This window comes from Marmota marmota, unplaced genomic scaffold, assembly GCF_001458135.2.
Source record: "Marmota marmota marmota unplaced genomic scaffold, marMar, whole genome shotgun sequence".
Taxonomy (NCBI): Eukaryota; Metazoa; Chordata; class Mammalia; order Rodentia; family Sciuridae; genus Marmota; species Marmota marmota.
Genome location: NW_026000051.1, coordinates 11913887 through 11940642, shown reverse-complemented (window position 1 = coordinate 11940642; position 26756 = coordinate 11913887).

The window sequence follows — 26756 nt, the reverse complement described above, 5'->3', positions numbered from 1 at the left end:
ATCTACATGGTCTCAATCATCTCTATTAACCAGTGTGCAAGAATTATAGGGGCTGGATAAACAGCTTTCCTGTCTTCCATTCTGACCAAGCAAATCTCTTTTGAAGATGAGGTCTAGAGTTGTCCATCTTTCTCTATGAGCTAAATTTTTTTTTATCAGGATAGGCAACCCACATTTGTGATGATGGCTGTTATCAAAAAGCAAGACACTGTCAGGTACTGGCAATGATATGCAGCAAAGGTAATATTTACATTGTTGGCGGGAATGTGCATTGGTGTAGTCATTACAGAAAATAGTTTGTAGGGAGGTTCCTCAAAAACTTAAGACCCACCATGATGCCAACATTTTAGTGGACTGAAAGAAAGAGTTAATTCCTCCTTATATCGCATGCCCAACAAGAGGTACAAGAGAGGCTCTGCACACTGTAGACTCTACGCGACCCGCCTAATGTTGAAATTTACAGATGATAGAAACAGGATCCATTAGCTGGAGGGCAGGACATCAATGTTATTTCTTTCAAAAGGTGGGTAGAAATAGGTGATTTATAGGTCATCCACAGCATTCTTCCTAACATTTAACCAGATCTTACCTCAACTAATAAATCACTCCTCCACCAGTGGTAAATGAAGGAGTCCTTCTGAAGATAGCAAAAACACCAACAACCATTAACTTATTGAGGAAAAATTCCACAAGCTGCGAAGCAATTTCAGACCGTTTCTCATTTTGTCCCCAATATACAGATGACATTTTCTCCCTATTTTTTTTTAGAAAAAGGAAATCTGTTCTCAGCAGATGAGTCACTAGTTCAGTGTTAGAGATTTAGTACGTTGAACAGTATGATAACAAATAAATACATAAATTATTAAGAATGCATATTAAAATAATGCTAATGGGTTAGATATGCGTGAGTCTTTAAAATTTATGAAGTGATTTCACTTGCATTCTCCCACCCAAAGGGGATTCTGCACAATCCTGGAAGGTGATCAGAGCAGAGAAAGCTGTATGCTTTTCATAGAATAAGAAATCACAACTAATATTCATATAGCATTTGCAAATTACAGAGCATGTTCCTGTATATCACTTCACTTAATCCTCATAACTGCAGGACAAAAAATAAGCAGAGGAGAAGAAACAGTAGGAGAGAAGAAGGGTGTGGAAAGCTGTTCTGGTGTTCACTGGAGAATAAATCCCTTGAGCTAGCGTAAGTGAATCGCCTCCATGTTCAGGAGGAACCTTATTCTCATATGACTATGATGCATCTCTTACTTGATTAACTCATGGTTTTTCTCTTTCATTTTTACTCATTCAGGGAAAAATGACTTATTTAATTGTCAATTTTTGGAGAGGGTATGAAGAATGTTTGCTTTCAATTCCTCCTAAAATTACTACCAGAGATGCCCTGGTATTTGATACATTTTCTTACAATCTTTTCTGCAGAGAAGACTTGGAAGTTTTCAGTTTAATTTGTAACTGGCTAGGTTCATCAGTCAGAATTGGCTAGGCTATGCTTGGTAACAAATGATACCAATAATCAAGTGGATTTTTTTAAAGACTTAGTTCCTGCTCATATTCCATGTCCAATAATCATGGCCAAAGGCTCAGCCTAATGGATATTTAATCTCACCAGTTTCTAACATGAGTGCCAAAGCAAAAAATTGCAATGTATCACATCACATACTGACTCATTTAGCCTCCATCTTCAGGGGACACATGGCACTCCTATTCATAGCTCATGGCCTAAAGCAAGTCCCTTCGAGCAAGGCACTGCATTGTTTTTTTGTCCACTAGCCTAAAGCCTCCCATGTGCCTAGACAAATGAACTAATGCACATATTTGGTGACTCTCCCAGTGACTACTGCAGTGGAGGTGTAGAGTCAAGGGTTTTTATTTTATTCAGAATTGTGCACCCACCACTACCTCCATCCATTTTAGAATATTTTTGTCACTTATGTAAGAAACCTGTCTGCACCCATTAACTGTCAATCCTTACCCTTTTTATCTAATAAAAGCTAACCAGGAAAAAAAAGAAGAAGAAGAAGAAAAAAAACAGCATGTGTAATTTGTAAAACTTATTATTTATAAATAATAAAGTATGTATTAAGAAAAAGGAGCCCCTTAATACTGGCTGTGGTGGGGTGTGATCTAATCTCAGTTACCAAGAACCTCAGGCAGGAGGATCACGAATTCAAGTCCAGACCGGGCCGTATACGGGAGACTCTAGCTCAAAGCAAAACACAACACAAGGGACACTACTTCAAGGTTCTCAAGAGAAAGTTGAACCCAAGTCATGGGTGTGTGTGTGTGTGCTCTTTTTGCTTGATTTTTCCATGGACTTGAGTTTTTGGCATTTTGTCAATTGGCCTTTCCAAGTTATGCACTGTTTCTGGTGTCCTCTAAAACAGCATCTTGTGCTTATATTTTGCTTCTAATCTTCATGTTCTTTTTTTCCCCCTTGATCATGTTGCGATATTAAAGCATTAGCATGACAGCTTAAATGCATTTACACAATACCTAATAGTAAAATTAACTTTAATACAACCACCCTATATATGTGCAATTACCTGTATTTATACAAAGTGCCATCGCAAAGTTTGGCTCCATTTAACTTCACAGTAAGTCTTTAAGATACCTATAATTATCTAAATTTTACAAATGAGAAAGTTACACTCAGTAATAGAGGTAGAACCTAAACTAAACGTGGGTTTCCTGATTCCATGTCCAAAGGTCTTCCTTGTAATGATTTTAGTATATCATTCCTTGCAGAACTGAAAAAGAAATACGACAGACTTTGATAATCAACACTATCTGCATCTTAATAATAAATTGACTGATGTTTTTTCAATGTTTGCATAAAACACAAATATTGAATAACATCACTAATTCTTTGACTCAGGAATGCTGAGGAGAGAAATTCTGAGAGTTAAATAATGTGGTCAGAGCAGAGCCAAGGATTATGAGAGACTTTGAATCAAAACACATAAATAAGGAATTGGTGAGAATGTCGTTGGGTGGGTCAGAAGCAGAAGGATATAGATTCCAAGAGAAAAGTGAAGTTAGGAGTGATAATGTTCCACAAAGATGATCAGAACTACAGACGTTTTCTCAAAGCTAAAGAAGGAAGAAGACAGAAAAGACGAAAGGTAAGACAATCAGAATCCGTTATTAGTTGGGCAATAAGCATGAGTTTTCATTTAAAATCTTCCACTTTTGAAATTTTTAAACAGTTTTGATGCTTATAAGCTACCTGGCTTTTGCCAATTTTCTTAGTTGATAAAATGGGGGTGATGATATTTATCTCAAAATTGTATTCTATTCTATGACCACATCAATTATATATTCAATGTGGGTTCATAGCTCCCTAGAATTCTCATTTATAGGAATCATTCCTTTTACCTACTTCCATAATACATGTCGGGCAGCAACTGTCCTACTGATTATCACTGCATCCACAAAACATCCTGCTAAATAGAGGTCATTTAGGAAATTTGTATAGAATCCTTTTGATTAAAATTATGTGGATGAATTGCTTAGCATGTAGTAAGCTGTTAACAAATGTTATTTTCCTCTAGAGCAGAGTTCAGCAAACATGGAACAAATAATAAATATTTTAGGCTTTTTAATCCATAGAATCTAGATCAAAACTACTCAATTCTGCTCTTGTGATATGAAAGTAGCCATAGATTATTTGCAAATGAGTAAGCATGATTGTATTGCAATAAAACTTTATTCACAAACACTGGCAGAGGGTCAGATTTGTCCCTGTCATTATAGTTCATCAATCCCTGCTCTTGAGTAAATTTCTGTATAGCACATGCTGTAAAAAGAACTACTTTTTAAAAATTCTGATCCAAAACTTAAGAGGTCTTTTTAGTAAAAAGATTTCATACAACTAAATTGTGACCCAGCTTACAGAGTTAAGCATTGCTCTGCCTGCACACCCTCCCCACTCCTTCCATATGATGAAGTTCACACTGTTAATTTTCGTGGCAAAACTCTTTTCTCTCATAGACAGCATCAAAACACACTTTAACCCAATTCAGGCTGAACCATTTTGAATATGCAAAATGCATATGGATTATAAACTTTATAATCCTAATGGGCATGGAAATATGTTAATTTAATTATTTTTTTGAAAGTAAATAGGTGTTGGGATATATATGCTCCAATTGCTTCTCATGTTATCATGGATACCAATGTCTTTTGAAGTTATTATAAGTAAAAGTTTTCCATTGATCTTACCAATAATCTCAAGGTACGTTTTTTTTCTCCCATGAGTCTTCTGATTCTAACTGGATGCCCCCTTGAGACGCACAAGTTGTACAAAATGAAGGAGATACTAATATCCAGATCTTGTGTCTTTTATAACAATGGAATAAAACAACTGCTGTGCATTTTTGGCCTTTCATGCTCCAGAATCAATAACAGGACATTTACATACATTTCCTGATTTCATCTTTGTGATGTTGAACATCAGCACCATCCTATAGAACAGGAAGTGGTGACTCAATAAGTGAGGTAATTTGCCTAGCAATTTGGGAGTGGAACCCAGATTTTACATCCTCAAACCTTTGTGCTTTTTTAAGAATCCCATCATGTCTTTCCAACTGTACTCTGTTTTATTTTAGTACACATCATCAGAAAATAGCAATAATCCTCAGCTTATAAATATATATGATATATGGTATGTATCTTATATATAAAATACATCTACATATAATATTTTTAGCTTAAACAATACTTTCAGTTTTATCTCATCTAATCATTACAAAAACCTAATAAATTGAGAAGCATGGTAGAAATGCTTAAACCACATTCCAGGAATATGAATATAGAATCCACATTTTAAGAAAATCTTTCTTTTTTGGGGGGAGGCATTAGGGATTTAACCCAGGAGTACTTTACCACTAAGCTACATACTCACTTCTTTTTTTTTCTTTGTTTTTTGTTTTGTTTTGTTTTGGTTTGGTTTTGGTTTTGGTTTTGGTTTTTTTGAGATAGGATCTCAATAAGTTGCTTCGGTTTTTGCTAAATTGTGGAGGCTGGCCTTGAACTTGCCATCCTCCTGCCTCAGCATCCGGAATCTCTGAGATGACAGGCATGCACCACCATGTCAGCTGACTTTAAAAAATTTCTAGATAAGCCTTACATTAAAATTTGAAAATCAGTGACCTAGATAAGAACATCCCTATTTTCCAGACGAAAATCCCAAGAAACTGTTTTTTTGAAGGTCTTCCCAAAATTTGTCAAACAATTGGAGGCATATGTAGAGCAAACATTTGAACTGTGCTAAATTATCATTAGCCCTCTGCTTCATAATGCTCACTGCAGCAGCAGATGATGAATATACTGGACAAGAGAATATTTGCTTAAGATTTCTTATCAGAAATCTAATCTACAACAAGGGAGAAACTGTAAGAACTAAGGTCTGCTCTACCCTGCCCCCATTGGAGGAAAAATCACTTCCTTTCATAGAGGGGCTCTGGTGCCTGGTTAATTCTGCTATAGGTTAACACAGTCATCTGTTTTTTAAGAAAACCCTTCTGTGGTATACTAAACGTAAGCATGACTAAAACACTTAGCACACAGCAATCCTCTCCACCTGAGGAACAGGCTTACACATTCTGGGGGAATCCTGAAGACTGGCCTTTCTACCATATAATAAGGATATAGGTGGAACATCAGCTAAAGGAGAAGGTACATTTTCACAAGTTTCTTGTCCTTCACTGTACTATGACATTCCATTTATTCTTTTTTTTAAATTCTTATTTTCTTCTTCTCCATTCCAAACTACCCTGATTATTCCTTTTACCTGTGTCTGATCACAGAATGTTACACCAACTCTCCCTTGTCTGGTGGCCACCAATTTCAACAATGCCATTTCTTTGTAATTAGAAACGCTAAGTGAAGCTAGCCAATCCAAAAAATCAAATGCTGAATGTTTTCTCTGATATAAGAAGGCTGATTCATAGTGGGGCAGGGAGGGGGAGCATGGGAGGATTAGATGAATTCTAGATAGGGCAAAAGTGTTGGAGGGAAAAGGAAGGGGTCTGGGGGGTTAGCAAGGAGTGTGGAATGTGATGGTCATCATTATCCAAAGTACATGTATGAAGACATGATTTGGTGTGAACATACTTTATATACAACCAGGGATATAAAAAATTGTACTGTATATGTGTAATAGGAATTGTAGTGCATTCCGCTGTCATTTATTTTTTAAAAATAAATTAAAAATTTTTTTAAAAGAATAAAGTTTCTTAAAAGAAAATAACAAAGTTTTCTGAGCAATTAAAGTTGGTGCCCAATAGTGCCTGTGCAGTATGTCTCTGTATGCTTTTCATAGACAAGATTCACAGGTCCCATCCATTCTCATTTCACTTTTAAGTAAATGAAATGTATCTGTGCATTTTTTTTAATTATTATTGTTACCAAAGTTAGAAAGGGTCAGTACCACTTAAGGGAAGTTATAGGCAAAGACACAATGAAAGCTGCAGAAGGGACAGCTCAAGGATGTGGTGTGCAACTGACAAAAAAGGTAGAAATGACATAAAACAACTAGAAAGAGGAAACAGAATTGACAGCATCTGGAACCTTCTAGAAGGAAGTTGAACTGTTTGAGGGTGCATGTGAATGTTCATTAGGATGATTCTCTTTCATAAAATAATAGTTTGATTAGTGCAATACTGACTGTGCAACTTATTAAAAAAAAGAAGTGTTAGCAAAGTGATTTTCAGAAAATTCTATGTAAATTGTTAAACTAAATTTTAATTGCCGTTTTTGCACTTTAAACAGATATATGTTAGCTACTTGGAGAAAAATAAACTTAGGAAGAATAGTACATTCTAATATTCAGATAGGTTGAATAAAACAAACATTATCATCTCTTTTCTTGAGTACTCTAGAATTTTCAGTCTTTCTAGTGCATCTGTTTTGCTTTATCTCCAGAGAAACCATTTGTAATTGACAGAGTATATGTCAGTATATCTATTTTTCAGATGAAGAAATTGAGGCTAAAACAGTAAATTGGCAAGTGTAAAAACACTTGAAATATAGACGCTATCATCATCTTATATTTTGTCTCAAATACTATTTACCAGATGGATGATAAATCTAGTCTCACTTTTTTCTATCACTTCATTTCTTTCAATAAATTTCTTATAAAAATAAGCTTTTGGAAATGTGGCTGAATGATAATAATTAAATGACTAAATTACTAAAATAATATACAGAGATAATTACTTTAACAGAATACATTTATTTTATTCATTGCCAGTTGTCAAAGATTTGGGGGAAAACAACTTTTGGTTAAATATTTATGTGTAAACAATCATAGGTATGAGGTGTGGCGATGTATGAATGAGCAAGGTAAAACTTCTGTCCTCTGGACCCTCAAGCTTAGTTCAGTGGTTCTCAGTAGAGGGTGATTTCCCCCTCCCTAGGAAATATTTGGCAATGTGGAGATGCTGATTGTGGGACTGCGGTAGTAGGCGTCTCTGGGTAGAGGCCAGTGATGCTGTTAAATATCCTGCAATCCACAGCAAACAATTATCAGGTCTGAGCTGTCAACAGTGCCAAAGTTGTGAAACCCTGGCTTAAATGAGGAGGACAAATAATTATACAGTGATGTGCTCAGATCTAAAACCAATGCCTATAAGGACCCAAAGGAATCACAGAGTCTGGCTTGTCAAAGAGAAAAAGGTTCCATGGAGACAGTGGCAGGGGTTGTGCCTAAAGGAGTACAGATTAATTCATCAGAGAAGCTTATCAAAGAAGTAGAATCTAAATTAAGGACCAGCATCTCAAAAATCCTTCTCAGGGAATACTACAAAACAAAATGAGGTGTTGTTGTATTGCACAGTTACACTCGGGCACACACACACACACACACACACACGTGGTCAAAGTTTGAACAAGTTAAACAAGTTAATAAGTTAAACAAAGAAGTTTCCTCATAGAATTACCTGGAGTTATGAACCTCTAAAAGTGGAACATAGTATTCAGCATTCCCAAAGTACAGATAACCAGAGTTGGAAGGGCATCTCTTGTGAATGGTATTGCATAATCACAGCTTTGATAAACACTATTTTGTACAATAGGAGAGAATTGAAGATGGGAAGAAGGAAAGTAGTCTGGGAATATTTCTGATTTTAGGGGATAAATATTAACTGTGTGCAAAATTGGGTGGAAAACACAAGGGGGTGAGAAAAAGAAATGAGTGACTGGGGACCAGTTAGACAGAAGAATAGCTAGTGGAAATTAATAGAGTCCTTCACTCAAGCTGTGGTTCAGAAGATGGCTTGGAAGAACTGGAATTCACAGCCTAACTAGATGAGAGGGCTGTGTTCTCTGGATGAGAGTAATACCCTCTATGCCTCATTGCTTGCCCTTATTTTCTTCTTTAATTTATTTTGTCCCTGGAGAATCTCCATCCATTAGCAGAATCATGGCATAAAAGGCATACTTCTTAAGTATGCACTAGGTTTGGGATTTCAACCTACAATGGACCTGCAACTAAGACTCTACGAGGCACAATTCTTATCCACTAAGCATTGGAGTGAAGCCATTATCCCTAAGTAGGGCAGGTTGCCTTTATAAACTGCCACCTTGCATGTTTGTACAACACAGTCTTCAGCTTCTGGGGCCCTCTAAATGGTGGAAAGTTTGGCAGCTCATGCATCACTGAACTCCTTGCTATATGAAGAGCTCCAAAGTTACTGAATAGTCCACACAGCACCATAAATTACAGGGTAGTTATTTCTTAGTTATTTAGCAGTTACAGTGCAATTAGTTCCACTTAATGTCAACTTTTGCCAATACGTCTTCCATTAGCCTGAAAATTATAGCTTGGTTCTATAACAGCCGTAATGTGCAAGCAGTTTCCAGACTCCAGCTTGCATCTGGGAGGGGAAGGCAGAGAGGAAATTGCTAGGAAAACTGAGTTGATTTGAACGTAGATGTCATATCCTCATTCCCAATTGAGAAGTCATGCACTGACAGGCAGCCCCTCTCAGTGTCCAGGATTGAGGGAGAGGTTTGAAGGAAGACAATGCACACAGCTGGAGAGGGCCGGATGTCTCCTGCAGGAAAAGAATCAAATTGTCAATGCTGAGGTTCCAGCGTCAGACAAAGTGAAATCCAAGCTGTGCCACACCCTGGGTATAGAGAAGGCTTGGATTCGTCCAGGTTTGTTATTTGGTTCACAGTTTACCAACACATCATTTCCTTTTTAACTCCACTCTCTCTGAAGGTACAAAGGGATTACACAAACTAGACTCATTTCTTTACTGTTATCTCAAATTTAGATAGCCCAGGTATTTTGTAATTTGCAGAGTGCAAATTTAAAGAAGGCCTCCTTAGCATCTCTCTCTTTTTCTCCATCTCTCTCTCACAATGCAGTGAGGTTTTAAGAAGCACATTTCTTTTTTTCTTTTCTTTCTTTCCATTTTTTGAACTCTGTAGGCTAAGCCCTTCCAGGTGTTCTTGGACCATTTATTAAGAAGCCAATCAGGGTACCTATTTTCTAGGCACTAATTTCCATTCCGGGCATGAGGCTGATCATTTTGTCTGTTATTTCATGTCATAAGGTTGGAATCCCACTGTGAGTTCCCTTTCTATAGACACTGGCACTAAGTTCTAGAGAAGTAAGTAACTTACTCATGAGGTGATATTTGATTCCAGTTCTTCTGAATTAAAACTATATACTGTTTATTAAAAGATACTTATTACCATTCACTGATTAATCATTCAATATGAGCCAATGGCTGAGGATTGGGAGGATCAGAAGAATCTACAATAATGTGTTTGCTTGCGTGCACGTGACATGCATGCACTGGCTCTAAAAGCATCAGCCAAGAGGACATCTGTTTTGAACAATGACCACTTTGGTGTAAGCACGTGTGGCTTCCAACATGGAGAAGGAACATGAGTCTGAACTTCTGTTTTGCTCCCCTTTGCTTATATGTCTCCTAAGACCCTGATGCCATCTTGCCTTGAGTCACAACTCATCATTCCCATCTGCCACCTTCCACTTATCTCCAGAGACAGAGGCTGGATCTTCATCAAATGCCCTCTCACCCACCCTAACACATGCACCTAACAGACCAGCACATACAGTAACAAAAGCCCTTGCCTCTGCATGAACATGAGTGCATTTAATAAATTCTCCGAGCAATGATTTCTTTATTGGAAAAATGGGTATAATAAGGATTTTGTTAAAACTAAATGAACCCCTTAGTTTGAAGACTTAAAATAATATGTGGAATAGATCATGTTCTCAACAAACTGATAAATCATCATTCTTTTTTAAAAATAATTTTTAGTTGCAGAGGGACACAATACCTTTATTTATTTATCTTTATGTAATGCTAAGGATCAAACCCAGTGCCTCCCATGTGCTAGGCAAGTGTCCTACCACTGATCCACAATCCCAGCCTCTAAATCATCATTCTTAATATTGTTATTTTAACAGTAGCAATGGTAGCCTCTTTCATAATAAGAAGGAGAAGGAATAAAGGGATATTTTACAATGTTTTTCTGTTGCCCAAAGAATTAGGATTAAACAATATCCATAGAAATAAACCAAGGTATAGTGCATTTTACACTATTACCCTCTTTTATCCATCTTTCAATAAAATCTGTACCTGAATGGACTATTTGTAAATGGGAACACATGACTTATTGATCAGTGCATCCTGATGCACATATAACCCCTATTATCCATTTATGCAAACATCCAGAAAGTGGTGGATTACTTCCTCACAATCAATCAGGAGGGTATAGAAGTTTCCTCTTTAGGCTCTACTTTAGAATTTGTTAGTAAAAACAATGGCAAAATTGTGGTGGCCTTGTTACATCTAGTATCACTGTGGCCCAAAGATGAACCAGAATCTTAAACTTATTATTCAAACTTATTCGTTTTTGTGTCACAAGATCATCCAACTCAGTGGCTCATTGGTGTCAGGGGCTAGAAGGAAATTCTCCTTCAAAGAATAGCCTGACAGCCACCTGGGAGACATCCTGCCTGGGAGACATCCTGCAGCTACCTTTCTCCCTGGAACATCCTGAGGTTATCAGGATCATCAGACATCTTGCAGCTGGCAGTTTTACCACCCACATCCAGCAATTGCTGATTAGAGAGCTTCCCCATCCCCAGCATATAAATACCCCTGTGTGAACAATAAAAGTTTGCAGCTTGATCAGAACTCCTGTCTTGCTGTCATCTCTCGTGTCTCTTGTCCCTTCATTCCTCTCCACCTAGGTTCGCTGCCCACATTGACGTGTCCTGCCGGACAGGACACATTGGAAGTCAATAAGTATTTGTTGAATGAATAGGAGTATAAAATAGGGTTTGTGTTTAAATGATAAAAAAACAACAGGGCATCAGTCAACTAATACTCAAGAGAGCCTTCCACTGGAGAGAAAGGTATTACCACATAAACACTATGCTTTTGCAGTACTTTCAAGCATTGCATTAGAATTAAACATCATCACAGGGACCCTGATTCCACTTAAATGTAGTATCCAAAGTAGCTCATTGCATGAAAGAGGAAACCAGAATGGTGGTTTCCTGAGGCTGAGGATGAGAGAAAGGAGAGTTGTTGTTTAAAGGGCATAGAGTTTCAGTTTTGCAAGATGAAAAAAGATCTGGAGATCTGTTTCACAACGTTGTGAATATACTTAACACTACTTAACAAGTGGCAAATGATAAATGTTATTAATTCTTTTTTACCACAATAAAAAAAATGAAGCATGGTCTTTTGAAAAACTGCAAGCACAATGTTAAGGACAAAAGTTAGGAATAGATTTCTCCCCACCAGTTCAGATCACATCCACATAAATAATAGCTGTTAATGATTTCCATGATGACTATCCAAGAGAATGGAAAACATATATGTGTATTGTTTTACATAGTATTTTCTGTATTTGCATGGAAGGTGTATCCACCAGGTAGAGAAAACCACACATAAACACCTACATATATTTATACATGGGAATATATTATGCAACATTGGCTTGTGTGGTTGTGGCACATGGCTGAACAAGTCCAGAGAACATAAAGAAGGCTGCCAGGAAAGAAGGATTTCAAGTAGGCTTTACCCTCCCATGCATGGACTAGAACTCCTAAAGCATTGGCCAGGAAGAAAGATCAAAAGATTTTCCTCAGTGATGATGTCAGCCTCAGTGAATGCCTGAAACTCTTTTTAGATCTTTTAGTGATTAAATCAGGGCCACCCTGAATGATTTTTCCCATTGATTGAATTCAAGTCGACTGATTAGCAACTTTAATCACATTTGGGAAATTGCTTCACAGTGGCATCTACCTTTGTGCTGACTGAATGACTGGGAGAAAGAAATTTGATGGTACCATACTCTGCATGATATGAACACTTGATCTTATAAACGTTTACCATACCGGTACATAAAAACACAGTGGGTCAGCTTTAAGACATTCCAAGGCATGTGTATAACATGTAAATTTCTATGGAGAGAAATCCATGTCATTTCTAATCACTTTTCTAACAGTGCTTCATATACATTGTATTAATTGCTATGGCCAGAATACCAGACAAGAATAACTTAGAGGAGGAAAAGTTAACTATTTCAGAGGACTCAGTTATGGTCAGCTGGCTCCAGTGCTTTAGACCTGAGGCCAGGTAGAACATGATGACTGAGGAAACCTGTTCATCCCACAGCAACCCAGAAGCAAAGAGAAAGAGAGAGAGAAGAAAGGGCCAGAAAGAAAATTCCAGAACATGCCTCCAGTAACCTACTTCCTTCAAGTAGGTCCTACCTCCCAGTGGTCCATTCAGTCATCAATGGATTAATCCACAGGTAAGGTCAGTGCCCTCATGATTCACTCATTTTCCAAAAGCCCCACCTGTGAACCTTGCTGCATTGGGGACACACATGAATTTCGGTGACATTCCAAATTACAGATCCCCCGCCCCCCAAAAAAGCACATCCCAGAGCATGGGAATGCCTGGTCAAATCACACATATATCTCAAAGCTTTGTCAAATATTTCTGAATTTCTCTTCTGAAAGAATGCATCACCTTATCCTTTCACCAAAAATCAGACATTCCTGATGCCCCAGATGGTCTTCCCACCTTCTTTGTCTGGTCTCACCCAATTCAGCATATTATTCTATTTTTCCTCAAGCAGAGAGGGTGTCTTCAAAGTGAATTTCCATAAATCTACATTTTCATCTCATTGGCTCTAACCCCTGTACCTGAGCAATTAGAGCCAATATTAAGTGCAGTATCATACCTTACAGGTCAAGCATGCTAGCTAACAACGAATCTCCAGACAGCCCCCAGAAACTTGGTGTGGGACTTAGCGAACAGATGATAAAGCCTACTCTGCAACAAAAATTGTCCAAACTTTTAGATTAATTTTTAGAATCTTTAAAGCCACCTGTGCCTTTTCTGATAGTTACTTTAAGTTTAAAACTCTCTAAGGCAATTTCATTAGTGGGAATATCCTAATTGGAGATGGGATTGCTCAGCTAATGGTGGGTGAAGCTCATATGGTAGATGTAAGTGTTTGAAAAGGTTTTGACCTTAGCAAGTGGAGGGTACAACAAACAGGTGACAGGAAGAAGGAAGTAGTTGGATATGAGCTTGCATCTTCCTTCTATTTAAAGACCCAAACCTGGATCTTTTCTTAATTTAACAATTTTACCTTTTCAGTATGAACTCAAGGCCCAACTAATGATGTGACCTCTGTTCTGTGAGGTACAGGGAAAGGTTGTTAAAGACTTAACAAAAATGCCTGCAGACTTTTAGGAGAGGGAGGCTGTACTGGCTCAGATGTTTGGAGTTCAGAGATCTACAGCTCTCTGAAAACCCCTGGGAATTGAACGGGAATGAAATTGTCCACATCAAACAAAACCTGTCGGTGTCTTTTGTACCAAGTCTGATCCCTTGGAGTATCAAAGAAATCCTTTCCCTCCATGGACAAAATAGCCCCCATCTAAATCAATAAAGGAAGAGGCAGAGAGAGAGAAGAGAGTTTGCAAGATTCAAGCAAGTTGGTGGCGCAAAGAAAGGAAGGGTCCTGGGATGGAGAGTAGAGAAAGAATGAGAGAGGGAGAGAAAAACTAATGTCATAGCCAGGTAGAGTTTGGCTGCGAAATGCATGGGTGAGAACAGGAGCTAATGGAAGAGAGGGGGGGAGGAAGAGAGCATAGGAAAGATGTGTGTGATTGGGACAGTGCAGGGAAAGGGGAGGCAGAAAGAATTCCTCCACTAAGCCTTTCAATCCACTTTTACTCAGTATCTGCTGCAAGTGCCCTGCTCTGAGAGTGAGGGCCCCCTGAAACGTTGTGATTCAGGCAACTCGCTCACATGTCCCAAGTCCTGGCCCTGCTGCCTTGCATGCTCTGGCACAGTCCCAAACCTTTGGGACATGGTTTTGAACCAGACATGACCCTTGTTCCATGTAGAAAATGCAGGAGGACAATAAACAGGCAATTATGAACCCATCTGACATGAGACATAAGAAGGGGACTTTCAGGATGTTCTAGTATGCAAAATAGGGCACCTACCCAGGGAAACTGAGATCTCGGAGAGAGAAAAGACAGAAAGTTAAGAGGACTGACATTTTCTTTTTTGTTTTTGCCTACATAGATAAGGTACTATGTTGATTATCTTAATAGCCAATTAATTTTGTTGGGAAGGCAGGGATCAAACTAAGGAGGAGAATGTGGCCCTTATACATGCTAGGCAAGTATTGGCAGAGTCACACTCTGCCAATGTTAATTTTTAAGGCACTGTATTTCATCTTATTTCTCATGATCTGGGTTCTTTACAAAAACTTTTAGTAAGGTCTATTATTGACCCCATTTTCAAGATGAATATATTGTCCATGTCATGTCCAAGAGAATGGATTTTCCACTCTGTTGCAAAAGAGAGAATGGGAAGGAGAGAGGGAGAGAGGGAAAGAGAGAGAGAAAATGAGAGAGAGAGAGAGAGAGAGAGAGAGAGAGAGAGAGAGAGAGAGAGAGCAATTGATGAAGCAGGAAGCTAGGAGAGGATATGGCGTCCATGAAGAAGGAGGAGATGTTAAAGGGACAGTCCACTGAAGATGAGAGGATAGGAAAGGCTGCAAGGGAAGAGAGAGTGAAGGGGGAGAACACGGGAAGAATGAAGGTGCCTTTGGAAGGTGGAAGGTCCCTGGGCAAGGCACAGTTGGTGAGCAGATCAACAAGAAGGGCCAGGGCCAGGCATGCATATTAAAAGGAGGGAAGGGAGTTCTGAGAGCCTGATGCAGAGAACAGTGGCAGAAAGGCACAGTGAAGAGGGAAAAAGAGGTGACCTGATCGAGAGAGCCTGGGGTCAAATGGCAGCCGTGAAGGATCTTACAGAACTGGCCCACACAGGCGCTTAATTGGCATTCCTTGACCTCTGAACCCTCCATGGAAGCTGAAGTTACCTCTGCCCCTTGGATTTGCAGGGCACAGAGCTTACATACAGACTGAGACAGGAGCCTCAGCTCCAGGGGATGCCATCTCTCTGGAGAGCATCAGAGCTCTGGACTCCCTCACTACCTTTCCTGCACAACAGAGGGGAGGGATTATGTAACAATCAGGAGAGAGGAGAGGAGAATGTGGGCTGGGAAGAAAGACAAGTAGAAAATTGAAGCAAGTGAGGTGAGCCTCTGGGTCCAGGCTCTGAGAACCATAGCAGATTTTCAATCAGCCCCCTTATTTCAGAGATGAGGAAACTGAGGCCCAGAAAGAACAAAAGGTCTGATGTAGATGACACAGAAAGTTGATGACAAGGCCCAGCCCTGGCCTAGACTTTTGGTCAATGTGCTCTCTGTCATTCCATCTGTGGGGAGGAGGGAAAGAAAAGACACAGGGACCCAGGCACCTGGATATTCAAAGAATGTTAGGGCGAGCATTGCTATTCTGCAGTTCCTGGTAGAAGGAGCATTTACCTGCAAGTGCATCTGATTCTGGAAGCTCGTGTTGCAGGAGACGGTGGGTTTAAGCAGGTGCTGCTATTTCTGTCCTGTCTATTTTCAACCACAGGATGCTGTGGGAAGGACTTGTGAAATGATAGATCTGTAGCTCCTTCCCTCCTTCCTTCCCCCCTCAGGCTCCCACTCTGCAAACCGTGCTCCATCCTGGACTTATTCCCCGCGCAGATAAAGGGTGACCCTACTCCCCACAGGTTCTGTCTGGAATGATCTGCTCCCTATCTTGAATGAGTCACCCTGGCTGGTTCAGGAATCAGTAGGGAGGTGACACCATATGACCTCTCCTGAACACACCCTGTGAGATCACTTAAACTGCCACCAATTAAGCTCCTTGGAACAGACAAGAGGCTCAATATGCTATTACTGAATAAATGAATGAATGACTGAGTGAATGAGTGTTCAAACACACTTCCTCAATTCATAAGTGGGGACATTTAGGGCCAATGAATGAAAAGATATCCCTAATGTTTACAGCAAGTGAATGACATTTCCAGAACTAGAAGCAGGTCTTGTGAAGGAGCTTCGTGGTCAGGGAGAGGGTTGGGGGGGGGGGTCTTCTAATACAGCTGTGCCACAAAAAAAAAAAAAAAAAACATGAAGACAGTGTTTGATCTAAGTCCTCCAGGCTCAATCCATGCTAGTGACTTCTAACACAAATCAAAAGGATCCAAGTTTGAGATGGCCCAAGAGACAGGAAAGAACCTGAGGGTGTGGAATCCTCGGATCAACCAAAAGAGATAGGTGCCTACAGGTGAGGTAGGGCAGCTGGTGGAGAGGGAATTGTACTATGAAAGCAAACCTCAGATAGGTGAGAAAACTGACCCTGTGAAATCCCCAGGCCGCGTTTCTAAATGACCCAAGAAGACATAAAGACAGGAAAAGTGGAGCAGGAAGATTAAAAGGAGACAGCAAGGAGAGAGATGGTGGGGTTTTCTAGAATCAAGGAATCAAGGAAAGTGAATTGCCAAGGGGACCATCAGCATGAGCCTTGGACAATAATGGGAAAAGTTAGGGCAGGAAGAACACATAAAAGGGATTTTGCCCTAAGAGAGGGCAAGGGTTGGTGTGGTTAGTGGACTGTCCGTCTCCTCGAAAGCAATGGAGCAGGTGATTCTTCCCTGAGTTATCTCTGAGCTTGAGTAGTACTGGAATCACAAGGAGATGAAATGATCTCTCTAGCCAGAGGGATCATCCTGCAAATCAAATGAATCGAAAAGAGGTAACAAACAGACAGCTCCAGAACAACTTCCTGTTTGTGTCCCTGAAGTAACTGTGCAAGAACAAAATCCATGCTAGAGAGGGCAGTAGATCACTGTCTCACAGGAGGCAAGATCAGGCGCCATACAATGAGCACTCCACGAGTACACTCAGCTCTGAGCTCCATCAGTGGATTTCAGAAAAGTCATAATCTGCCTTGAAGCCTCAGTTTCCCCTCCTCTAATGTAATACTAATGCTCTTTATGATTTCTGAGGTCCCCTCTTATATTTTTTTCCATTTTCTATATATGTATATACTTTTGTAAATATGTATACCATCTGCCCTTCCTTATTGCTATGGGAAATTGCTGGCTGCAGAAAAAAAAAAAATCACTTTTCATTTAATTACCCTGACCTGGGTGAAAAGAGAGAGGTCCTTCAAACAGAGAACCAGGAGCCTCTGGGAGAAACCAGTTTAGAAATGTGTTTATAATTGCTTAGTAATCAGTGCGACTCTGAGGTCCTTGAGAACTAGACAAGGAGCTAGAGAAGACGCCAGTGCTTGTACATCTCAGTTGCTCGCACGCCCCCCTCCTCATATGCAAGGGCAGAATTGCTTCTTTATCCAAGGTCAGGTTAAATTGACTGCACATGGTCGACTCAGCATTTGGCTGCAAGCCACTGGCGCTTCATGGCCATCACATTTCGTCATGTGAACTTTGCGGCTCAGGTGGGTTTCACATTTCTTTATAAGCTCCCTTTCTGCAAATGCCTTTTCTCACAAAAGAGCATTTCTAAAGGTTGAATACAGTGATTAGTGACACATGCACATTTAATCTTCTCCAGTCTTTTCCTGTCTGTGGCTCCCCTTCGTGCTTGCAGTCCTTAGAGTTTTATGCCTGTATCAAGGAAATGTTTTCATCTGTCTTGCGGCTATTTTCTTTTCTGTCTTATAAATCCTTAAAGAAATGTAGTGTGCGTGAATTTAGTGAGAGGCTGGATGGATGGCTCCAGAGAATGAAATCTCTTCCTCTGAAGAACAGTCTCTATACACACAGAGGCAAATAGCATCTTCCAGTTCTGTCAATGTGAATATTAAGCATTTATAGAACTTTTCCCTCTCTCACTATAACAACTACAAGCAGTTTAATTAGTTGGTTTTCACCCCAGAGTTGTAAAGATAGATGATTCAATTTATCCAACCTTAGATTAAACACACATTTGAACCCAGGCACTCTGAGAGAGAACTGAGAGTGATCAGCTTGGAGTCAAGTACCCTCCATAAACCTTTTGGGCCTGCAGTGTTTAAGCTATGTGACCAAGTGCAAATCATTCCACAATTCCAGGGTCAGCATGGAAAAGAATGCACACCATGGTACCAATAAAGCACATGTTCTCAGTGGCAATGAGACCAATGCTCCCCCAAGAGGGTGAGAATTGGTTCTTACAGAGAAAAAAAAAATCTTATTATTCTATGCTTCTAACATAGATTTACCTGTTGTGCAGAAACAGATTTTTAGTATATCTGTGATATTAAAATTTTATGGGAAGGATTAGGAAAAAAGATCTAAAATTTCTCCTTGAGACAGATGATAATGAAAAAAAAAAATAGTTAAAGAAAATTGCAACAGAGAATAAGGGATGGAATACCCATTGAAGCATACACCTTGTTCCAGCCCTCATGCTTCCGTTCACCCTCATCACAACCCTGTAAGGGAATTCTGGGTACGTGCCTTTATTTCATAAGAAAATTCACAATAGGGGGCAATCGACATAATATGTACAAAATACCTTATAAATGAAAAAAAAAATCTGTACAAATATAAGGTGCTCTTATTGGCAATTTCTTAATATAAATATCAGCATTTGCTAGAAAACAAACCATTCAATAGCTAGTAGCTTAAAACAATAACCATTTATTTAGCTCACAATTCTGTTGGTCAGAAAATTAAGCTGGGTTCAGCTGAGCCATTCTGGTATTGGCGGGGCTCCCTCATGCATGTGCAGTGAGCTGCTAGTGACTAAGAAGTGGTTTCTAGAGCATAAGCTGGCTGTTGGCTACGGTGATGGGCCTGCCTGTGACTGGTGACTGCCATTACGCAGCAGGTCAGATAGCCCCCCCCACCCCCGCTTTTTTTTTTTTGCACAGGTAGCAGTATGATTCTCAGAGACCCAGAGGAATTGGGCATAGAACCAACACAGTCATTTCAATCATAACATATTTGCCTAGAGAAAATCCTAAGGTCAACACACGTAAAAGTAGTAAGATGAACTCCATCTCTGGATGGGAGTAGCTATGAAGTCACATGGCCCAGAGTATAGATACAGGGAGGTGGACAATAGCAGCCTTTTGATAAATCATCTTTCTCATCATACTAGAAAAGGAATAATGATAGTCACTGGCTTTTCTACTTTGTGACCAAAAGCTCACCTTGAAAACTGTAAACTGTGATATGAATATTAATTATTACTATCCCCTGGCTTTTGATTTTTAAAACCATGTTTTGAATGTGAAAGCAAAAGAGTTGACACAACATGCCCTTATATAAATGTCATGGAATAGTTGCAGAACAAGCACTTGCTAAGTGATTCCGTAAGTGTTTGAAAGGATATAGTCCTTTTCCAATGCTCCTGTCAAACACCTTCCATTTGAGGAAGCCAGTCTAATGGACATGCTAACTAGCCACTTATCTCAAGTTTCCAAGTCCTAGTCAACCATTAAGTTAGGGTATCAGGAAGCTGAGCATTTTAGATACCATCATAACAGCTTCATGCGAAAGTACTTGCAATGAGTTATTGAATGTCACACCCTCTGCCTTTAAGGAGGCCCCAGATGTGACTCACCCATGAAAAGAGCGTTTCTCTACATTTTGTAAAATTCTAGTCACTGATAAAGTGTACTAAATGATGTGTGCTTGTTTGTTTTTTTCTTAAACATGGGCGTACATACTTGGGTTAAGGTCCAGAAAAGTATTTTCTGTATGGATTAATTTGTGTGTTTTCTAGTATTACATAATTCAGAACGTGTCTCTTTATGGCTCAACTGATAGGAAGTAAACTAATTGTTCCTGTACTTTAATCTCAACTCAAGTGCCCTAAAATGCCGATTCTGTTTTTTTTAAATGCCTTTTCAAATAACCTTACGTGTTCTTTCTCCTACTTGTTCTAACTGCCAAGTCACCTTAAGCCATTTCAGAAAAAGTCAAAGGACATATTTAAAAAAATTTTTTTAAAGTGAACTAATGTCCTGGGGAGATGTTTGCATAATTATAAGTTTGGGTTTGAAAGATTAGCCCTTCAGATCCTATTTTTATCACTCTATGTACAAAGATTATGCTAACCGGCCTCCACATGGATGGGAGTGCCTGGGTTTTGCTCTTTGGCCCCTGATAATTTTACATCCCTGAACTGTGGTTATCTGCAATGAAAAAATCTTTCTACTCAGCTATGTATTTTTTCCTATAACAATAGAAATCTTTTTTTATACATGGAAATGTTATGTTTTCTAGAATTACTAATTACATTTAATGATACACAATTTAGATAAAGATTTAAAGCGTCGAGGAGAACCTTACCTACTTTTAAATCAGCTTTCCCTTCCAAATTGGTCCCAATTTCTAAAATGCATTTTTTTTAATTTTTAAATTTTTTTTTTGCTAAATCTCAACTACTCATCCAGAGCTGCTCTGGGTTTGAAATCAGACCTCTAAGATGAAAAGGGTACAACGTTTTTTTGTCTTATGTCCTGAGTTGCTTCTCCCTGGCTTGAACCTCAAGAGCTCATAAACGTTCACTGAGTGATTGAAGAAGTATTTGCCTGCACCTTTCCTGCTGCCAGGGAGATTGCTGGCAGTTGGTTGACCACTCCAGGCAAATTATCTCAGCCACGCTAGGTGCATAAGATTGTAGGCTTTATCAGTTGGTTGTAAAACCTGAATAAGATACACACCACATGTGACAAAGAATCTTCTTCCTCCTTTGTTTCCTCCTCCTCATCGTCTCAAATATCATCTTGGACATCAGGACTAACCATCCCAGGCTGGAGACAGACTCTGGAGCTCTTTGTGGACCAATGTACATGGTCCACAAAGAAAAAGTTCACTGAGCAGCAAACCTGTCCAGGGAGGTCTTCTACAGCCACAGTGACTGTTGACTGGTTCCTTGGAAGCCCCCAATGCTACAAATATAATCCTTTGCAATCAGATTCTAAATATAGCCTTCAGCTCTGCAGCTACACTTCCTCAAGTGTGGCCTTTGGCTGAAAGAAGCCCCAGGCATTTCTCTTCTTTATCCTATGTCATCAGCTTCCTCCTATTATGAGTACTATGGAAGCTGGGGAAATAGTGATGAATGAGAGAAGCCCGGAAAGACACACAAAGACAGACAAAAGCGCGGAAGGCAGCATTCTTCCTCCACAATGACAAGCGAATGGGTCCCCAACTGTGAGACAGAAAAACACCTATAATAATAATAATAATGGTGATGAAGATAATAATAGTGTTTATGTATTAAATAAAACTTGAGCAAGATATGGATGATAAAGTCACAATGGAGGGGTTATGAAGATTTCACATCTGAGAGCACAGAAATAGTATTCAGCTCTAAATTTTCAGTTCTAGTCTTGGGTCCTAAACTTGTATAAGATTTTGCAGTTCTTTGGATTTCAGTTCTTTCAACTTAAAACTCCAAGATTACTACAAGGGGGTCCCTAAGATCTTATGCAAATAGCAAATGGCATGACGCTGTCCATAAGTTCATGAAAACAAAGGTCATGGATTTGGTAACCTGATTAGAGGTATAGAACAGGTGGATGCAAACAGTGGCGCTACAGTCACTCTGGGGTTCATTTTTTCTTCTTTTTCAGGGGACATTTTGTATATTTTTCTAGCTTTCAAAAGGACCTCTGTAGCGCCTGTGCTTATCTGACTGACGGTGATTGTTGAAATCTGTGGACCAAAAGGAAGGGCCCTGCCTTTCAGAGACCCTGAAGGCACTGGTTTGAAAAATGTATTTTAATAAAATCCCCATCAGTTTGGCGTTTAGTCACAGCATTTATTTCTTCAAATTACAAATAGCTGTGAAGGATGGTGGAAGGTGTTTATTTATCAAAAGGAAGTACAGACTTCCATTAAAAAGTGGAAACTGAGCACATAGCCCATCACATAGCCCATCACAGTTAAAATCACCCTTGCTTTTCTCCAGCACTAACCCATGGGCTGCTCCTCCAAGGCAGGCAACATGATTATTTTTTAACATTTTGTCATCAGCCTGACTGAACTGGATTCCTAGTATTTGTGGAAATGAACTGAATCCCTCTTATCTGTTTTCTAAGTAAAAGCCTATTTGAAAAATAAGGCCACTGTGTTTATGTGAAGCCGACGATGAAGAGAGCCAGAGAGGAAGCAGAACCGATCTTTAATCCTGTGAAGTTCTTTATCTTGGATTTTTTTTCCCCCCTCACAAATGCCTTTACAGAGAAATAGGTTGTTTCTTTCTTTCTTTCTTTCCTTCCTTTTGTTTTTTTTTGTAGCTATCAAGTTGAAAAAAAATGCTGAGAAATTTTTAGCAGCAATCATTTTATATTACACAATTTATTGCAGAAAAGCACAAATAGAAAGCAGTGTAATAAATGAAATATGAAATGCCGTTGGGAGTAACAGCACTTCTGGGCATCAACTGCACATCACATTACATGCAAGGAAGACAGGTGTAGTATCTGCTGAATAAACAGCCATTATTGACAAGTATGTGTGTGGGGGCGTGCAATCTAAGAAATGTTATTTAGATTTTTATAAAAGTAAAAATCAATCTATTTTCCCCTTCATTACTAATATATTGGAATTGTAGTTGTTTTCAGTAAACCAGACACTTATTAAGATAAATATTATGATGAAGCACCACAAACTACTATTTATATAGGTCAAAAATAGTTTGATATTGGCATGTTCTTATGTTTCAATCTAAAACTATGTGTAGTCATGCATTGTTTGATACTGGGGATAGTTTCTGATAAATGCATTGTCAGGCAATTCTGATGCTGTACAGGGAGGGCATGATGGTATATAAAGCAATACTGGGAACTACACAATGTGAAAGTAAATGTAGACTTCACTATATTAACTCATTCTATTCTACTTGGTTGCATTGAGAATGTAAGGACATTTACCTGAAAATTAACAACAAAATGAGAAAAGACATAGCGATTGAAATTAGAGAATCGTAAAATAATGTGGAAATCCAGCATTGGGAAAATTTGAAGTATGCGGGTCTGCTATTCTTGACAATTATTAGAATAGGAAATATGACTCTGAGCATCCTCGCAGCCAAGACGAGCCAGAAGTCAAAAGAAGACTGGATCACACATAAGCGAAGAGCTAATAAAATCAAGATTTGCGTCACCTTGGTCTAAGTCACCTAGAAAAATGAGGGACAGATGGAATTAACAAATAATCTTAATATTAGGAAGTAAAATATTTTACTGGTCTTTAGCTTTTGTTGTGTTGGCTGTGGTTTTGTTTCCATTGTTTTTTTTTTTTTTGTTGTTGTTGTTGTTGTTGAATTAATTTCCATTGCCTAATTAGACATCAGAGAACGAGGATCCAAAAGGAGGATATTGGGAAACAATGAAGTAGAGAAAATATCATTTGAATTGTACTTTCTTCAGCATATAGAAAACCTACAATATTGAAAGAATACCCCAAACAGGAAAATTGTAAGCAGTAGATTATCATGAGAAAAACATTTGGAATGACCCAGAAATTCTAAACCTGCCCCTCTCTGAAAAGACTTGGGAAGAATTCACAGGTGAGGCCAACCATGTAAGAAAAACAGTTGTGTAAGGACATTTCAAAATAAAAACGTGTAGGATAATGATGCTTACACAGACAATGGTCAAGAGAGTATCAGCCAGAAACTACCCTAATTACTTCACATACATTAACTAATTAAATTCTCACCATAATCTTTTGAGGTAGGGAACATGATCTCGCATTCTATAAATGAAGAAAAAGGAAGTAAACTGACCAAGGCCATCCTCTACTAACTACCAGAATTTAGGTTTCAAAGCTCCACTATCCATGGCTTTCCCATCTGTCTCTCACATCAAAGGTCTACCTAAAGGCCACACATCAAACTTTGGGAAACTGGCAAAGCAACTCTATAAGCACCCGCATCCACCCACCACCATGGACACAATATAGGCAGCAAATGGTTTGTGACCCAATAGAAGAAATACCCTTACCACAGAGTGTCCTGCGAAATGGGCCCAGTGGGATAACTGGAGATACACTAAGGAGGTCAGGAGATTTGGTGGTTAAGAGAATGGGTTCTGAATCCAAAGAAATAGAGATAGAGATTCTGAATTCCTGTAATTTATGACAAAAAAAAAAAAAACCTTCTAGGATGTTTTCTAATCCCTCTTAGCCCCAGTGATCCCAATCATAAAACAAGGGAAAGTTTCTCTCTGAGTTTGTGCATGGATGAAATGAGATAATCCATAAAAAGTGATCTCACTATATTATCTGGCAGATGGTAACTCACCACAAAGATTACTACTGATGGGGTCTTGGGAGACTAGTAATGATTATGCAGAGCCAGAAGAACACACCCCCAAACAAGGAATAATAACGCCAGATATTATTATAGCTGAAGATATTATAGCTGAAGCTCTGTGAGCAAAGCAGAAACAATGCAGGCTGATCCCTGGATGAAGAGGAAGCCCAAAGTGGAGACTTCAGTCTCCATTTCAAGACAACTCCACTTTTTTTTTAAATTAATTTATTTATTTTGTATTAGTTGTTCAAAACATTACAAAGCTCTTGACATATCATATTTCATGCATTAGATTCAAGTTGTTTATGAACTCCCAATTTTACCCCAAATACAGATTGCAGAATCACATCGGTTACACATCCACATTTTTACATAATGCCCTATTAGTAACTGTTGTATTCTGCTACCTTTCCTATCCTCAACTATCCCCCCTCCCCTCCCCTCCCATCTTCTCTCTCTACCCCGTCTACTGTAATTCATTTCTCTCCTTGTTTATTTTCCCATTCCCCTCACAACCTCTTATATGTAATTTTGTATAACAATGAGGGTCTCCCTCCATTACCATGCAATTTCCCTTTTCTCTCCCTTTGCCTCCCACCTCATGTCTCTGTTTAATGTTAAAGTCAAACAACAACAAGTGCTGGCGAGGATGTGGCGAAAAGCGTACTCTTGTACATTGCTGGTGGGACTGCAAACTGGTGCAGCCAATTTGGAAAGCAGTATGGAGATTTCTGGGAAAGCTGGGAATGGAACCACCATTTGACCCAGCTGTTGCCCTTCTCGGACTATTCCCTGAAGACCTTAAAAGAGTGTACTACAGGGATACTGCCACATTGATGTTCATAGCAGCACAATTCACAATTGCTAGACTGTGGAACCAACCCAGATGCCCTTCAATAGATGAATGGATAAAAAAAAATGTGGCATTTATACACCATGGAGCATTACGCAGCACTAAAAAATGACAAAATCATGGAATTTGCAGGGAAATGGATGGCACTAGAGCAGATTATGCTTAGTGAAGCTAGCCAATCCCTAAAAAACAAATACCAAATGTCTTCTTTGATATAATGAGAGCAACTAAGAACAGAGCAGGGAAGACAACTCCACTTCATGGGTCCAGGAAAAATGAAATTAACATAGCCTCTTCCAGGGTTAGCACTTCAGTTTTAAAGCTGTTACCCACCATAGGGCATTTAGATAAAATAATGCAAAGAGTTCAACAAATCCAACTTCTCCTCTCCAGATGTATGCTGGAAACAGACTCAGGGAAAAACAAACTGTTGGTTCATGCTTCCAAAGCCAGTTAATGGCAGTCATGATAGGTACCTCTCCCTCCAAGATTCCTTTTGCTGCCCAGCCCTGCCTCATGGAGGAAATCATTCTCTCATTGATAATGATTAGGGATGTTCTGTGATAGGTACTAGGAAGAAATGAGAATAGGAGTATGTGTGTGTTTCCTCATAGCTGGAGGAGACATGAAACTCTGAAGCAGACCCAGGAAGTAAAAGAAGGGATCCAACCAGGGAAGGTATAGGACTATGCACTGATTTTATCAGGGCCAGGGTCAAGGGTCACCTAACCTTGTGTGGTATGGAAATTGGTCAGGGAGATTCTCTGGAAATAGTGGATGGAAGAGTTGAGAATAAGATACATTAGGAAGAAGAAGGGGAAGAGGACTTCTGTTTGCAGAAGTGGGAGGCTAAAAAGAAATGCAATCAGTCATTGCTAGCTAGAAAGGCTGGACTCCACCCCAGGGCAGAAGACAAGCCCCAAATGCAGAGGAGGACGGATGGGATGCATGTCCCTACCATAGCCCCTGCCTCCCTGCTATCCTCTGCTCAAACTGCATAAAGTTCACCTTCTAGATCAAGAAGCTGGGCACAGGGAAGTTCAGCAACCTTCTCATGTTCCATGGTATGAACCAGAACTTGAATCCAAAACCCCCAATCCAGGGTTCAGATACTGCCCCCAAACTTAACCGCTTTAATTACCACACAGCATGCTTCTCCAAATTCAAATCCACTCCA